This window comes from Tachypleus tridentatus, chromosome 11 (genome assembly GCF_004210375.1).
Source record: "Tachypleus tridentatus isolate NWPU-2018 chromosome 11, ASM421037v1, whole genome shotgun sequence".
NCBI lineage: Eukaryota > Metazoa > Arthropoda > Merostomata > Xiphosura > Limulidae > Tachypleus > Tachypleus tridentatus.
This window is the reverse complement of record NC_134835.1, coordinates 14,852,847-14,868,530: the sequence shown is the minus strand read 5'-3', so window position 1 is coordinate 14,868,530 and position 15,684 is coordinate 14,852,847. Positions and strand designations below refer to the sequence as shown.

The following is a 15,684-nucleotide window of genomic DNA, read 5'->3' as shown; positions in this document are numbered from 1 at the left end:
TGTCGCACGCAGGCGTGTGTGCATTGATTGACATGCAACACTTAATTGATCAATTAGGCCTCTGAGAACTTTCTCAAACGGCTTTTAGTCACATCTTATATTGCTTTCCTACTTTCACAAAATCTGGTATTTTCCTCTCGTTACACAGGCCTACATCCCATCACTTACAGACGTGTGCGTAGACTTTAGTATTTCACGCGTGCTTGTGTGAGGAGTAGAATTATTTAATACATTTAATGTTCACCCTTCATTTATTGGGCATTCGGCTATGCACGTTAATTTACCGGTCTTTATTAATGTGTATTTTAATTTCGGTCGGAAGAATTCGTGTGTACTCGCCTCTTTTTCTTTTTTTTTGCCCTTTCAACAAAATAGTATTAAACGCTTGTTACCCTCTCGGGAGAGCGCCTCTGAAGTCGCTGTTTTCTCTCTAGCTAAAGAAGTGTGTGGATGTTGATCAGAGTACATTGCAAAAAATGGGAATAATTCTCTGACGTTATAGAAACAGAACGAGACTAAAGGAACAGGGTGTGTGTTTTCAACAGTTATTATCGATGCGCCTGTCACACTCGGTTCCTTTCGTTCGCGAGTCGGAAGCGTGCCACGTACAAAGTTCCTTCCTATCTAAAGACGTTTGCTTCACTTTTTGCTTTCACTTCTATATATTTTCAAAATTTGCTTTTACTCTTTTGTAACTTTTCGTTCCTGCTTCTTTTATGCCACAATAGCAAAGACTTGTCGTTATTGAAAGTTAATTTTCAAAAAAGTACGTGCACATAAAATACGTACAAGCATTTGTTTTTTAAAAAGGTGTGCAATCGTCATGTGTCTCCCAGTGAAGTCTCTCTCTGCTGGTTATATTTCTAGACAAAGTAATTTTATCCAAAACATAGCGAACGTTATGTAAGGAAACTCTAATGTTTAGTCGCGTCGCCCTTTCTGTGCAGCAGACTGACTCCTCGACAGTTGCTTTTGCTCAGGTAAAACAGCACGAGCGAGAAAATATTGTGAAGTAGGAACACGTTTCAAATTTCGTCTACATATTAGACTGCCTCAGATTAATGTGGGCTGGATCTACTCGTTAAGGGAGTTTCTCTTTTGTAGATCTTGGGCATTTCGAAGATCGACCCGCGAAGATAGTTTATTTCGTCTCTCTCCAATATGCGTCTGAACGGAGGGGTTTGGTTTAAAGTGAAATAGAACGCGGCTCGCGCCACCTGCTAAGAGAGCTACTACTTTTCTCGACGATTGCAGGAAATGATAGTTTCAATTCCTTTTTGTTCACTCAAGCCTCTGATCAAGTATACGTTTTGGAAGCGTGTTTAATTACCTGACTTGTTTATTTTCGTTCGTTACTTGCACGGATTTTTCCTCTATAGCCGATGGGAAAATCAGATTAGTTCCTATAACAAAAATGTTTTCCCAATAGTTTACCAATATAGACAACTACTATTAAGGCACTTCACTCGAGCCCACCACTTTCTTTCGGGAAGGAAATTTTGTTTTTATCTCTTAAATCAGAAATTGTGAAAAAAAAAGAAAGGTATCGATCAGCTCTTTGCGAGACGTACTAATTTCAAAGTGAAAAAAAAAATGTCATCATCACCCGGTATTCCCAGGTGGTCACCCTCCCAAGTACTAACCGGGCCCGCCGTTGCTTGGCTTCGGTGATCGGACGAGAACCGGCATTTTCAACGTGGTATGAACGATGACAGTTTAATTCTGTTTCTTATTGGGTGTTTTAAGTATTATCATAAAAGAAAATCGTTGTTCCAGCTCGAAATTTCGAAGTTATGAAATATAAAAGATGCATTAGAAATGCACTGTTCCAGGAGGACGCTGGAAAGTGCAGTCTGAGTCCTAAAAACACTGGTTTGCGTTACACATCCCCGGAAGTACACGATTGTCATTTCGAGGGGTGGAAACTGTCGCACGCAGGCGTGTGTGCATTGATTGACATGCAACACTTAATTGATCAATTAGGCCTCTGAGAACTTTCTCAAACGGCTTTTAGTCACATCTTATATTGCTTTCCTACTTTCACAAAATCTGGTATTTTCCTCTCGTTACACAGGCCTACATCCCATCACTTACAGACGTGTGCGTAGACTTTAGTATTTCACGCGTGCTTGTGTGAGGAGTAGAATTATTTAATACATTTAATGTTCACCCTTCATTTATTGGGCATTCGGCTATGCACGTTAATTTACCGGTCTTTATTAATGTGTATTTTAATTTCGGTCGGAAGAATTCGTGTGTACTCGCCTCTTTTTCTTTTTTTTGCCCTTTCAACAAAATAGTATTAAACGCTTGTTACCCTCTCGGGAGAGCGCCTCTGAAGTCGCTGTTTTCTCTCTAGCTAAAGAAGTGTGTGGATGTTGATCAGAGTACATTGCAAAAAATGGGAATAATTCTCTGACGTTATAGAAACAGAACGAGACTAAAGGAACAGGGTGTGTGTTTTCAACAGTTATTATCGATGCGCCTGTCACACTCGGTTCCTTTCGTTCGCGAGTCGGAAGCGTGCCACGTACAAAGTTCCTTCCTATCTAAAGACGTTTGCTTCACTTTTTGCTTTCACTTCTATATATTTTCAAAATTTGCTTTTACTCTTTTGTAACTTTTCGTTCCTGCTTCTTTTATGCCACAATAGCAAAGACTTGTCGTTATTGAAAGTTAATTTTCAAAAAAGTACGTGCACATAAAATACGTACAAGCATTTGTTTTTTAAAAAAGGTGTGCAATCGTCATGTGTCTCCCAGTGAAGTCTCTCTCTGCTGGTTATATTTCTAGACAAAGTAATTTTATCCAAAACATAGCGAACGTTATGTAAGGAAACTCTAATGTTTAGTCGCGTCGCCCTTTCTGTGCAGCAGACTGACTCCTCGACAGTTGCTTTTGCTCAGGTAAAACAGCACGAGCGAGAAAATATTGTGAAGTAGGAACACGTTTCAAATTTCGTCTACATATTAGACTGCCTCAGATTAATGTGGGCTGGATCTACTCGTTAAGGGAGTTTCTCTTTTGTAGATCTTGGGCATTTCGAAGATCGACCCGCGAAGATAGTTTATTTCGTCTCTCTCCAATATGCGTCTGAACGGAGGGGTTTGGTTTAAAGTGAAATAGAACGCGGCTCGCGCCACCTGCTAAGAGAGCTACTACTTTTCTCGACGATTGCAGGAAATGATAGTTTCAATTCCTTTTTTGTTCACTCAAGCCTCTGATCAAGTATACGTTTTGGAAGCGTGTTTAATTACCTGACTTGTTTATTTTCGTTCGTTACTTGCACGGATTTTTCCTCTATAGCCGATGGGAAAATCAGATTAGTTCCTATAACAAAAATGTTTTCCCAATAGTTTACCAATATAGACAACTACTATTAAGGCACTTCACTCGAGCCCACCACTTTCTTTCGGGAAGGAAATTTTGTTTTTTATCTCTTAAATCAGAAATTGTGAAAAAAAAAGAAAGGTATCGATCAGCTCTTTGCGAGACGTACTAATTTCAAAGTGAAAAAAAAAATGTCATCATCACCCGGTATTCCCAGGTGGTCACCCTCCCAAGTACTAACCGGGCCCGCCGTTGCTTGGCTTCGGTGATCGGACGAGAACCGGCATTTTCAACGTGGTATGAACGATGACAGTTTAATTCTGTTTCTTATTGGGTGTTTTAAGTATTATCATAAAAGAAAATTGTTGTTCCAGCTCGAAATTTCGAAGTTATGAAATATAAAAGATGCATTAGAAATGCACTGTTCCAGGAGGACGCTGGAAAGTGCAGTCTGAGTCCTAAAAACACTGGTTTGCGTTACACATCCCCGGAAGTACACGATTGTCATTTCGAGGGGTGGAAACTGTCGCACGCAGGCGTGTGTGCATTGATTGACATGCAACACTTAATTGATCAATTAGGCCTCTGAGAACTTTCTCAAACGGCTTTTAGTCACATCTTATATTGCTTTCCTACTTTCACAAAATCTGGTATTTTCCTCTCGTTACACAGGCCTACATCCCATCACTTACAGACGTGTGCGTAGACTTTAGTATTTCACGCGTGCTTGTGTGAGGAGTAGAATTATTTAATACATTTAATGTTCACCCTTCATTTATTGGGCATTCGGCTATGCACGTTAATTTACCGGTCTTTATTAATGTGTATTTTAATTTCGGTCGGAAGAATTCGTGTGTACTCGCTCTTTCTTTTTTTTTTTTTTTGCCCTTTCAACAAAATAGTATTAAACGCTTGTTACCCTCTCGGGAGAGCGCCTCTGAAGTCGCTGTTTTCTCTCTAGCTAAAGAAGTGTGTGGATGTTGATCAGAGTACATTGCAAAAAATGGGAATAATTCTCTGACGTTATAGAAACAGAACGAGACTAAAGGAACAGGGTGTGTGTTTTCAACAGTTATTATCGATGCGCCTGTCACACTCGGTTCCTTTCGTTCGCGAGTCGGAAGCGTGCCACGTACAAAGTTCCTTCCTATCTAAAGACGTTTGCTTCACTTTTTGCTTTCACTTCTATATATTTTCAAAATTTGCTTTTACTCTTTTGTAACTTTTCGTTCCTGCTTCTTTTATGCCACAATAGCAAAGACTTGTCGTTATTGAAAGTTAATTTTCAAAAAAGTACGTGCACATAAAATACGTACAAGCATTTGTTTTTTAAAAAGGTGTGCAATCGTCATGTGTCTCCCAGTGAAGTCTCTCTCTGCTGGTTATATTTCTAGACAAAGTAATTTTATCCAAAACATAGCGAACGTTATGTAAGGAAACTCTAATGTTTAGTCGCGTCGCCCTTTCTGTGCAGCAGACTGACTCCTCGACAGTTGCTTTTGCTCAGGTAAAACAGCACGAGCGAGAAAATATTGTGAAGTAGGAACACGTTTCAAATTTCGTCTACATATTAGACTGCCTCAGATTAATGTGGGCTGGATCTACTCGTTAAGGGAGTTTCTCTTTTGTAGATCTTGGGCATTTCGAAGATCGACCCGCGAAGATAGTTTATTTCGTCTCTCTCCAATATGCGTCTGAACGGAGGGGTTTGGTTTAAAGTGAAATAGAACGCGGCTCGCGCCACCTGCTAAGAGAGCTACTACTTTTCTCGACGATTGCAGGAAATGATAGTTTCAATTCCTTTTTGTTCACTCAAGCCTCTGATCAAGTATACGTTTTGGAAGCGTGTTTAATTACCTGACTTGTTTATTTTCGTTCGTTACTTGCACGGATTTTTCCTCTATAGCCGATGGGAAAATCAGATTAGTTCCTATAACAAAAATGTTTTCCCAATAGTTTACCAATATAGACAACTACTATTAAGGCACTTCACTCGAGCCCACCACTTTCTTTCGGGAAGGAAATTTTGTTTTTATCTCTTAAATCAGAAATTGTGAAAAAAAAAGAAAGGTATCGATCAGCTCTTTGCGAGACGTACTAATTTCAAAGTGAAAAAAAAAATGTCATCATCACCCGGTATTCCCAGGTGGTCACCCTCCCAAGTACTAACCGGGCCCGCCGTTGCTTGGCTTCGGTGATCGGACGAGAACCGGCATTTTCAACGTGGTATGAACGATGACAGTTTAATTCTGTTTCTTATTGGGTGTTTTAAGTATTATCATAAAAGAAAATTGTTGTTCCAGCTCGAAATTTCGAAGTTATGAAATATAAAAGATGCATTAGAAATGCACTGTTCCAGGAGGACGCTGGAAAGTGCAGTCTGAGTCCTAAAAACACTGGTTTGCGTTACACATCCCCGGAAGTACACGATTGTCATTTCGAGGGGTGGAAACTGTCGCACGCAGGCGTGTGTGCATTGATTGACATGCAACACTTAATTGATCAATTAGGCCTCTGAGAACTTTCTCAAACGGCTTTTAGTCACATCTTATATTGCTTTCCTACTTTCACAAAATCTGGTATTTTCCTCTCGTTACACAGGCCTACATCCCATCACTTACAGACGTGTGCGTAGACTTTAGTATTTCACGCGTGCTTGTGTGAGGAGTAGAATTATTTAATACATTTAATGTTCACCCTTCATTTATTGGGCATTCGGCTATGCACGTTAATTTACCGGTCTTTATTAATGTGTATTTTAATTTCGGTCGGAAGAATTCGTGTGTACTCGCCTCTTTTTCTTTTTTTTTTGCCCTTTCAACAAAATAGTATTAAACGCTTGTTACCCTCTCGGGAGAGCGCCTCTGAAGTCGCTGTTTTCTCTCTAGCTAAAGAAGTGTGTGGATGTTGATCAGAGTACATTGCAAAAAATGGGAATAATTCTCTGACGTTATAGAAACAGAACGAGACTAAAGGAACAGGGTGTGTGTTTTCAACAGTTATTATCGATGCGCCTGTCACACTCGGTTCCTTTCGTTCGCGAGTCGGAAGCGTGCCACGTACAAAGTTCCTTCCTATCTAAAGACGTTTGTTTCACTTTTTGCTTTCACTTCTATATATTTTCAAAATTTGCTTTTACTCTTTTGTAACTTTTCGTTCCTGCTTCTTTTATGCCACAATAGCAAAGACTTGTCGTTATTGAAAGTTAATTTTCAAAAAAGTACGTGCACATAAAATACGTACAAGCATTTGTTTTTTTAAAAAAGGTGTGCAATCGTCATGTGTCTCCCAGTGAAGTCTCTCTCTGCTGGTTATATTTCTAGACAAAGTAATTTTATCCAAAACATAGCGAACGTTATGTAAGGAAACTCTAATGTTTAGTCGCGTCGCCCTTTCTGTGCAGCAGACTGACTCCTCGACAGTTGCTTTTGCTCAGGTAAAACAGCACGAGCGAGAAAATATTGTGAAGTAGGAACACGTTTCAAATTTCGTCTACATATTAGACTGCCTCAGATTAATGTGGGCTGGATCTACTCGTTAAGGGAGTTTCTCTTTTGTAGATCTTGGGCATTTCGAAGATCGACCCGCGAAGATAGTTTATTTCGTCTCTCTCCAATATGCGTCTGAACGGAGGGGTTTGGTTTAAAGTGAAATAGAACGCGGCTCGCGCCACCTGCTAAGAGAGCTACTACTTTTCTCGACGATTGCAGGAAATGATAGTTTCAATTCCTTTTTGTTCACTCAAGCCTCTGATCAAGTATACGTTTTGGAAGCGTGTTTAATTACCTGACTTGTTTATTTTCGTTCGTTACTTGCACGGATTTTTCCTCTATAGCCGATGGGAAAATCAGATTAGTTCCTATAACAAAAATGTTTTCCCAATAGTTTACCAATATAGACAACTACTATTAAGGCACTTCACTCGAGCCCACCACTTTCTTTCGGGAAGGAAATTTTGTTTTTATCTCTTAAATCAGAAATTGTGAAAAAAAAAAGAAAGGTATCGATCAGCTCTTTGCGAGACGTACTAATTTCAAAGTGAAAAAAAAAATGTCATCATCACCCGGTATTCCCAGGTGGTCACCCTCCCAAGTACTAACCGGGCCCGCCGTTGCTTGGCTTCGGTGATCGGACGAGAACCGGCATTTTCAACGTGGTATGAACGATGACAGTTTAATTCTGTTTCTTATTGGGTGTTTTAAGTATTATCATAAAAGAAAATTGTTGTTCCAGCTCGAAATTTCGAAGTTATGAAATATAAAAGATGCATTAGAAATGCACTGTTCCAGGAGGACGCTGGAAAGTGCAGTCTGAGTCCTAAAAACACTGGTTTGCGTTACACATCCCCGGAAGTACACGATTGTCATTTCGAGGGGTGGAAACTGTCGCACGCAGGCGTGTGTGCATTGATTGACATGCAACACTTAATTGATCAATTAGGCCTCTGAGAACTTTCTCAAACGGCTTTTAGTCACATCTTATATTGCTTTCCTACTTTCACAAAATCTGGTATTTTCCTCTCGTTACACAGGCCTACATCCCATCACTTACAGACGTGTGCGTAGACTTTAGTATTTCACGCGTGCTTGTGTGAGGAGTAGAATTATTTAATACATTTAATGTTCACCCTTCATTTATTGGGCATTCGGCTATGCACGTTAATTTACCGGTCTTTATTAATGTGTATTTTAATTTCGGTCGGAAGAATTCGTGTGTACTCGCCTCTTTTTCTTTTTTTTTGCCCTTTCAACAAAATAGTATTAAACGCTTGTTACCCTCTCGGGAGAGCGCCTCTGAAGTCGCTGTTTTCTCTCTAGCTAAAGAAGTGTGTGGATGTTGATCAGAGTACATTGCAAAAAATGGGAATAATTCTCTGACGTTATAGAAACAGAACGAGACTAAAGGAACAGGGTGTGTGTTTTCAACAGTTATTATCGATGCGCCTGTCACACTCGGTTCCTTTCGTTCGCGAGTCGGAAGCGTGCCACGTACAAAGTTCCTTCCTATCTAAAGACGTTTGCTTCACTTTTTGCTTTCACTTCTATATATTTTCAAAATTTGCTTTTACTCTTTTGTAACTTTTCGTTCCTGCTTCTTTTATGCCACAATAGCAAAGACTTGTCGTTATTGAAAGTTAATTTTCAAAAAAGTACGTGCACATAAAATACGTACAAGCATTTGTTTTTTAAAAAAGGTGTGCAATCGTCATGTGTCTCCCAGTGAAGTCTCTCTCTGCTGGTTATATTTCTAGACAAAGTAATTTTATCCAAAACATAGCGAACGTTATGTAAGGAAACTCTAATGTTTAGTCGCGTCGCCCTTTCTGTGCAGCAGACTGACTCCTCGACAGTTGCTTTTGCTCAGGTAAAACAGCACGAGCGAGAAAATATTGTGAAGTAGGAACACGTTTCAAATTTCGTCTACATATTAGACTGCCTCAGATTAATGTGGGCTGGATCTACTCGTTAAGGGAGTTTCTCTTTTGTAGATCTTGGGCATTTCGAAGATCGACCCGCGAAGATAGTTTATTTCGTCTCTCTCCAATATGCGTCTGAACGGAGGGGTTTGGTTTAAAGTGAAATAGAACGCGGCTCGCGCCACCTGCTAAGAGAGCTACTACTTTTCTCGACGATTGCAGGAAATGATAGTTTCAATTCCTTTTTGTTCACTCAAGCCTCTGATCAAGTATACGTTTTGGAAGCGTGTTTAATTACCTGACTTGTTTATTTTCGTTCGTTACTTGCACGGATTTTTCCTCTATAGCCGATGGGAAAATCAGATTAGTTCCTATAACAAAAATGTTTTCCCAATAGTTTACCAATATAGACAACTACTATTAAGGCACTTCACTCGAGCCCACCACTTTCTTTCGGGAAGGAAATTTTGTTTTTATCTCTTAAATCAGAAATTGTGAAAAAAAAAGAAAGGTATCGATCAGCTCTTTGCGAGACGTACTAATTTCAAAGTGAAAAAAAAAAATGTCATCATCACCCGGTATTCCCAGGTGGTCACCCTCCCAAGTACTAACCGGGCCCGCCGTTGCTTGGCTTCGGTGATCGGACGAGAACCGGCATTTTCAACGTGGTATGAACGATGACAGTTTAATTCTGTTTCTTATTGGGTGTTTTAAGTATTATCATAAAAGAAAATTGTTGTTCCAGCTCGAAATTTCGAAGTTATGAAATATAAAAGATGCATTAGAAATGCACTGTTCCAGGAGGACGCTGGAAAGTGCAGTCTGAGTCCTAAAAACACTGGTTTGCGTTACACATCCCCGGAAGTACACGATTGTCATTTCGAGGGGTGGAAACTGTCGCACGCAGGCGTGTGTGCATTGATTGACATGCAACACTTAATTGATCAATTAGGCCTCTGAGAACTTTCTCAAACGGCTTTTAGTCACATCTTATATTGCTTTCCTACTTTCACAAAATCTGGTATTTTCCTCTCGTTACACAGGCCTACATCCCATCACTTACAGACGTGTGCGTAGACTTTAGTATTTCACGCGTGCTTGTGTGAGGAGTAGAATTATTTAATACATTTAATGTTCACCCTTCATTTATTGGGCATTCGGCTATGCACGTTAATTTACCGGTCTTTATTAATGTGTATTTTAATTTCGGTCGGAAGAATTCGTGTGTACTCGCCTCTTTTTCTTTTTTTTTGCCCTTTCAACAAAATAGTATTAAACGCTTGTTACCCTCTCGGGAGAGCGCCTCTGAAGTCGCTGTTTTCTCTCTAGCTAAAGAAGTGTGTGGATGTTGATCAGAGTACATTGCAAAAAATGGGAATAATTCTCTGACGTTATAGAAACAGAACGAGACTAAAGGAACAGGGTGTGTGTTTTCAACAGTTATTATCGATGCGCCTGTCACACTCGGTTCCTTTCGTTCGCGAGTCGGAAGCGTGCCACGTACAAAGTTCCTTCCTATCTAAAGACGTTTGTTTCATTTTTTGCTTTCACTTCTATATATTTTCAAAATTTGCTTTTACTCTTTTGTAACTTTTCGTTCCTGCTTCTTTTATGCCACAATAGCAAAGACTTGTCGTTATTGAAAGTTAATTTTCAAAAAAGTACGTGCACATAAAATACGTACAAGCATTTGTTTTTTAAAAAAGGTGTGCAATCGTCATGTGTCTCCCAGTGAAGTCTCTCTCTGCTGGTTATATTTCTAGACAAAGTAATTTTATCCAAAACATAGCGAACGTTATGTAAGGAAACTCTAATGTTTAGTCGCGTCGCCCTTTCTGTGCAGCAGACTGACTCCTCGACAGTTGCTTTTGCTCAGGTAAAACAGCACGAGCGAGAAAATATTGTGAAGTAGGAACACGTTTCAAATTTCGTCTACATATTAGACTGCCTCAGATTAATGTGGGCTGGATCTACTCGTTAAGGGAGTTTCTCTTTGTAGATCTTGGGCATTTCGAAGATCGACCCGCGAAGATAGTTTATTTCGTCTCTCTCCAATATGCGTCTGAACGGAGGGGTTTGGTTTAAAGTGAAATAGAACGCGGCTCGCGCCACCTGCTAAGAGAGCTACTACTTTTCTCGACGATTGCAGGAAATGATAGTTTCAATTCCTTTTTTGTTCACTCAAGCCTCTGATCAAGTATACGTTTTGGAAGCGTGTTTAATTACCTGACTTGTTTATTTTCGTTCGTTACTTGCACGGATTTTTCCTCTATAGCCGATGGGAAAATCAGATTAGTTCCTATAACAAAAATGTTTTCCCAATAGTTTACCAATATAGACAACTACTATTAAGGCACTTCACTCGAGCCCACCACTTTCTTTCGGGAAGGAAATTTTGTTTTTATCTCTTAAATCAGAAATTGTGAAAAAAAAAGAAAGGTATCGATCAGCTCTTTGCGAGACGTACTAATTTCAAAGTGAAAAAAAAAAAATGTCATCATCACCCGGTATTCCCAGGTGGTCACCCTCCCAAGTACTAACCGGGCCCGCCGTTGCTTGGCTTCGGTGATCGGACGAGAACCGGCATTTTCAACGTGGTATGAACGATGACAGTTTAATTCTGTTTCTTATTGGGTGTTTTAAGTATTATCATAAAAGAAAATTGTTGTTCCAGCTCGAAATTTCGAAGTTATGAAATATAAAAGATGCATTAGAAATGCACTGTTCCAGGAGGACGCTGGAAAGTGCAGTCTGAGTCCTAAAAAACACTGGTTTGCGTTACACATCCCCGGAAGTACACGATTGTCATTTCGAGGGGTGGAAACTGTCGCACGCAGGCGTGTGTGCATTGATTGACATGCAACACTTAATTGATCAATTAGGCCTCTGAGAACTTTCTCAAACGGCTTTTAGTCACATCTTATATTGCTTTCCTACTTTCACAAAATCTGGTATTTTCCTCTCGTTACACAGGCCTACATCCCATCACTTACAGACGTGTGCGTAGACTTTAGTATTTCACGCGTGCTTGTGTGAGGAGTAGAATTATTTAATACATTTAATGTTCACCCTTCATTTATTGGGCATTCGGCTATGCACGTTAATTTACCGGTCTTTATTAATGTGTATTTTAATTTCGGTCGGAAGAATTCGTGTGTACTCGCCTCTTTTTTTTTTTTTTTTTTGCCCTTTCAACAAAATAGTATTAAACGCTTGTTACCCTCCGGAGCGCCTCTGAAGTCGCTGTTTTCTCTCTAGCTAAAGAAGTGTGTGGATGTTGATCAGAGTACATTGCAAAAAATGGGAATAATTCTCTGACGTTATAGAAACAGAACGAGACTAAAGGAACAGGGTGTGTGTTTTCAACAGTTATTATCGATGCGCCTGTCACACTCGGTTCCTTTCGTTCGCGAGTCGGAAGCGTGCCACGTACAAAGTTCCTTCCTATCTAAAGACGTTTGCTTCACTTTTTGCTTTCACTTCTATATATTTTCAAAATTTGCTTTTACTCTTTTGTAACTTTTCGTTCCTGCTTCTTTTATGCCACAATAGCAAAGACTTGTCGTTATTGAAAGTTAATTTTCAAAAGTACGTGCACATAAAATACGTACAAGCATTTTTTTAAAAAAGGTGTGCAATCGTCATGTGTCTCCCAGTGAAGTCTCTCTCTGCTGGTTATATTTCTAGACAAAGTAATTTTATCCAAAACATAGCGAACGTTATGTAAGGAAACTCTAATGTTTAGTCGCGTCGCCCTTTCTGTGCAGCAGACTGACTCCTCGACAGTTGCTTTTGCTCAGGTAAAACAGCACGAGCGAGAAAATATTGTGAAGTAGGAACACGTTTCAAATTTCGTCTACATATTAGACTGCCTCAGATTAATGTGGGCTGGATCTACTCGTTAAGGGAGTTTCTCTTTTGTAGATCTTGGGCATTTCGAAGATCGACCCGCGAAGATAGTTTATTTCGTTTCTCTCCAATATGCGTCTGAACGGAGGGGTTTGGTTTAAAGTGAAATAGAACGCGGCTCGCGCCACCTGCTAAGAGAGCTACTACTTTTCTTGACGATTGCAGGAAATGATAGTTTGAATTCCTTTTGTTCACTCAAGCCTCTGATCAAGTATACGTTTTGGAAGCGTGTTTAATTACCTGACTTGTTTATTTTCGTTCGTTACTTGCACGGATTTTTCCTCTATAGCCGATGGGAAAATCAGATTAGTTCCTATAACAAAAAATGTTTTCCCAATAGTTTACCAATATAGACAACTACTATTAAGGCACTTCACTCGAGCCCACCACTTTCTTTCGGGAAGGAAATTTTGTTTTATCTCTTAAATCAGAAATTGTGAAAAAAAAGAAAGGTATCGATCAGCTCTTTGCGAGACGTACTAATTTCAAAGTGAAAAAAAAAAATGTCATCATCACCCGGTATTCCCAGGTGGTCACCCTCCCAAGTACTAACCGGGCCCGCCGTTGCTTGGCTTCGGTGATCGGACGAGAACCGGCATTTTCAACGTGGTATGAACGATGACAGTTTAATTCTGTTTCTTATTGGGTGTTTTAAGTATTATCATAAAAGAAAATCGTTGTTCCAGCTCGAAATTTCGAAGTTATGAAATATAAAAGATGCATTAGAAATGCACTGTTCCAGGAGGACGCTGGAAAGTGCAGTCTGAGTCCTAAAAACACTGGTTTGCGTTACACATCCCCGGAAGTACACGATTGTCATTTCGAGGGGTGGAAACTGTCGCACGCAGGCGTGTGTGCATTGATTGACATGCAACACTTAATTGATCAATTAGGCCTCTGAGAACTTTCTCAAACGGCTTTTAGTCACATCTTATATTGCTTTCCTACTTTCACAAAATCTGGTATTTTCCTCTCGTTACACAGGCCTACATCCCATCACTTACAGACGTGTGCGTAGACTTTAGTATTTCACGCGTGCTTGTGTGAGGAGTAGAATTATTTATTACATTTAATGTTCACCCTTCTTTTATTGGGCATTCGGCTATGCACGTTAATTTACCGGTCTTTATTAATGTGTATTTTAATTTCGATCGAAAGAAGTCGTGTGTACTCGCCTTTTTTTTTTTTTTGCCCTTTCAACAAAATAGTATTAAACGCTTGTTACCCTTCGGGAGAGCGCCTCAGAAGTCGCTGTTTTCTCTCTAGCTAAAGAAGTGTGTGGATGTTGATCAGAGTACATTGCTAAAAAATGGGAATAATTCTCTGACGTTACAGAAACAGAACGAGACTAAAGGAACAGGGTGTGTGTTTTCAACAGTTATTATCGATGCACCTGTCACACTCGGTTCCTTTCGTTCGCGAGTCGGAAGCGTGCCACGTACAAAGTTCCTTCCTATCTAAAGACGTTTGCTTCACTTTTTTGCTTTCACTGCTATATATTTTCAAAATTTGCTTTTACTCTTTTGTAACTTTTGTTCCTGCTTCTTTTATGCCACAATAGCAAAGACTTGTCGTTATTGGAAAGTTAATTTTCAAAAAAGTACGTGCACATAAAATACGTACAAGCATTTGTTTTTTAAAAAGGTGTGCAATCGTCATGTGTCTCCCAGTGAAGTCTCTCTCTGCTGGTTATATTTCTAGACAAAGTAGTTTTATCCAAAACATAGCGAACGTTATGTAAGGAAACTCGAATGTTTAGTCGCGTCGCCCTTTCTGTGCAGCAGACTGACTCCTCGACAGTTGCTTTTGCTCAGGTAAAACAGCACGAGCGAGACAATACTGTGAAGTAGGAACACGTTTCAAATTTCGTCTGCATATAAGACTGCCTCAGATTAATGTGGGCTGGATCTACTCGTTAAGGGAGTTTCTCTTTTGTAGATCTTGGGCATTTCGAAGATCGACCCGCGAAGATAGTTTATTTCGTTTCTCTCCAATATGCGTCTGAACGGAGGGGTTTGGTTAAAAGTGAAATAGAACGCGGCTCACGCCACCTGCTAAGAGAGCTACTACTTTTCTTGACGATCGCAGGAAATGATAGTTTGAATTCCTTTTTGTTCACTCAAGCCTCTGATCAAGAATACGTTTTGGAAGCGTGTTTAATTACCTGACTTGTTTATTTTCGTTCGTTACTTGCACGGATTTTTCCTCTATAGCCGATGGGAAAAGTAGATTAGTTCCTATAACAAAAATGTTTTCCCAAGAGTTTACCAATATAGAAAACTACTATTAAGGCACTTCACTCGAGCCCACCACTTTCTTTCGGGAAGGAAATTTTGTTTTTATCTTTTAAATCAGAAATTGTGAAAAAAAAATGAAAGGTATCGATCAGCTCTTTGCGAGACGTACCAATTAAAAGTGAAAAAAAAAAAAAAAAATGTCATCATCACCCGGTATTCCCAGGTGGTCACCCTCCCAAGTACTAACCGGGCCCGCCGTTGCTTGGCTTCGGTGATCGGACGAGAACCGGCATTTTCAACGTGGTATGAACGATGACAGTTTAATTCTCTTTCTTATTGGGTGTTTTAAGTATTATCCTAAAAGAAAATCGTTGTTCCAGCTCGAAATTTCGAAGTTATGAAATATAAAGATGCTTTAGAAATGCACTGTTCCAGGAGGACGCTGGAAAGTGCAGTCTGAGTCTAAAACACTGGTTTGCGTTACATCCCCGGAAGTACACGATTGTCATTTCGAGGGGTGGAAACTGTCGCACGCAGGCGTGTGTGCATTGATTGACATGCAACACTTAATTGATCAATTAGGCCTCTGAGAACTTTCTCAAACGGCTTTTAGTCACATCTTATATTGCTTTCCTACTTTCACAAAATCTGGTATTTTCCTCTCGTTACACAGGCCTACATCCCATCACTTACAGACGTGTGCGTAGACTTTAGTATTTCACGCGTGCTTGTGTGAGGTAGAATTATTTATTACATTTAATGTTCACCCTTCTTTTATTGGGCATTCGGCTA

At 39.8% G+C, this 15,684-nt stretch overlaps 8 non-coding genes across 8 annotated transcripts; all 8 read right to left on the bottom strand.

Annotated features, from left to right (window-relative positions):
- Positions 1 to 1,594: 1,594 nt before the first annotated feature.
- On the bottom strand, positions 1,595 to 1,713 carry LOC143232957 (5S ribosomal RNA). Its single transcript, XR_013017914.1, has one exon. It is a non-coding gene; the product is annotated as a 5S ribosomal RNA (ribosomal RNA).
- A 1,809-nt stretch (positions 1,714 to 3,522) lies between these two features.
- On the bottom strand, positions 3,523 to 3,641 carry LOC143232956 (5S ribosomal RNA). Its single transcript, XR_013017913.1, has one exon. It is a non-coding gene; the product is annotated as a 5S ribosomal RNA (ribosomal RNA).
- Positions 3,642 to 5,451: 1,810 nt separating this feature from the next.
- On the bottom strand, positions 5,452 to 5,570 carry LOC143232955 (5S ribosomal RNA). Its single transcript, XR_013017912.1, has one exon. It is a non-coding gene; the product is annotated as a 5S ribosomal RNA (ribosomal RNA).
- Positions 5,571 to 7,381: 1,811 nt separating this feature from the next.
- On the bottom strand, positions 7,382 to 7,500 carry LOC143232954 (5S ribosomal RNA). Its single transcript, XR_013017911.1, has one exon. It is a non-coding gene; the product is annotated as a 5S ribosomal RNA (ribosomal RNA).
- Positions 7,501 to 9,309: 1,809 nt separating this feature from the next.
- LOC143232953 (5S ribosomal RNA) lies at positions 9,310 to 9,428 on the bottom strand. The gene has a single exon (XR_013017910.1). It is a non-coding gene; the product is annotated as a 5S ribosomal RNA (ribosomal RNA).
- A 1,810-nt stretch (positions 9,429 to 11,238) lies between these two features.
- On the bottom strand, positions 11,239 to 11,357 carry LOC143232952 (5S ribosomal RNA). The gene has a single exon (XR_013017909.1). It is a non-coding gene; the product is annotated as a 5S ribosomal RNA (ribosomal RNA).
- Positions 11,358 to 13,159: 1,802 nt separating this feature from the next.
- On the bottom strand, positions 13,160 to 13,278 carry LOC143232950 (5S ribosomal RNA). Its single transcript, XR_013017907.1, has one exon. It is a non-coding gene; the product is annotated as a 5S ribosomal RNA (ribosomal RNA).
- Positions 13,279 to 15,090: 1,812 nt separating this feature from the next.
- On the bottom strand, positions 15,091 to 15,209 carry LOC143232949 (5S ribosomal RNA). Its single transcript, XR_013017906.1, has one exon. It is a non-coding gene; the product is annotated as a 5S ribosomal RNA (ribosomal RNA).
- Between the last annotated feature and the right edge of the window lie 475 nt (positions 15,210 to 15,684).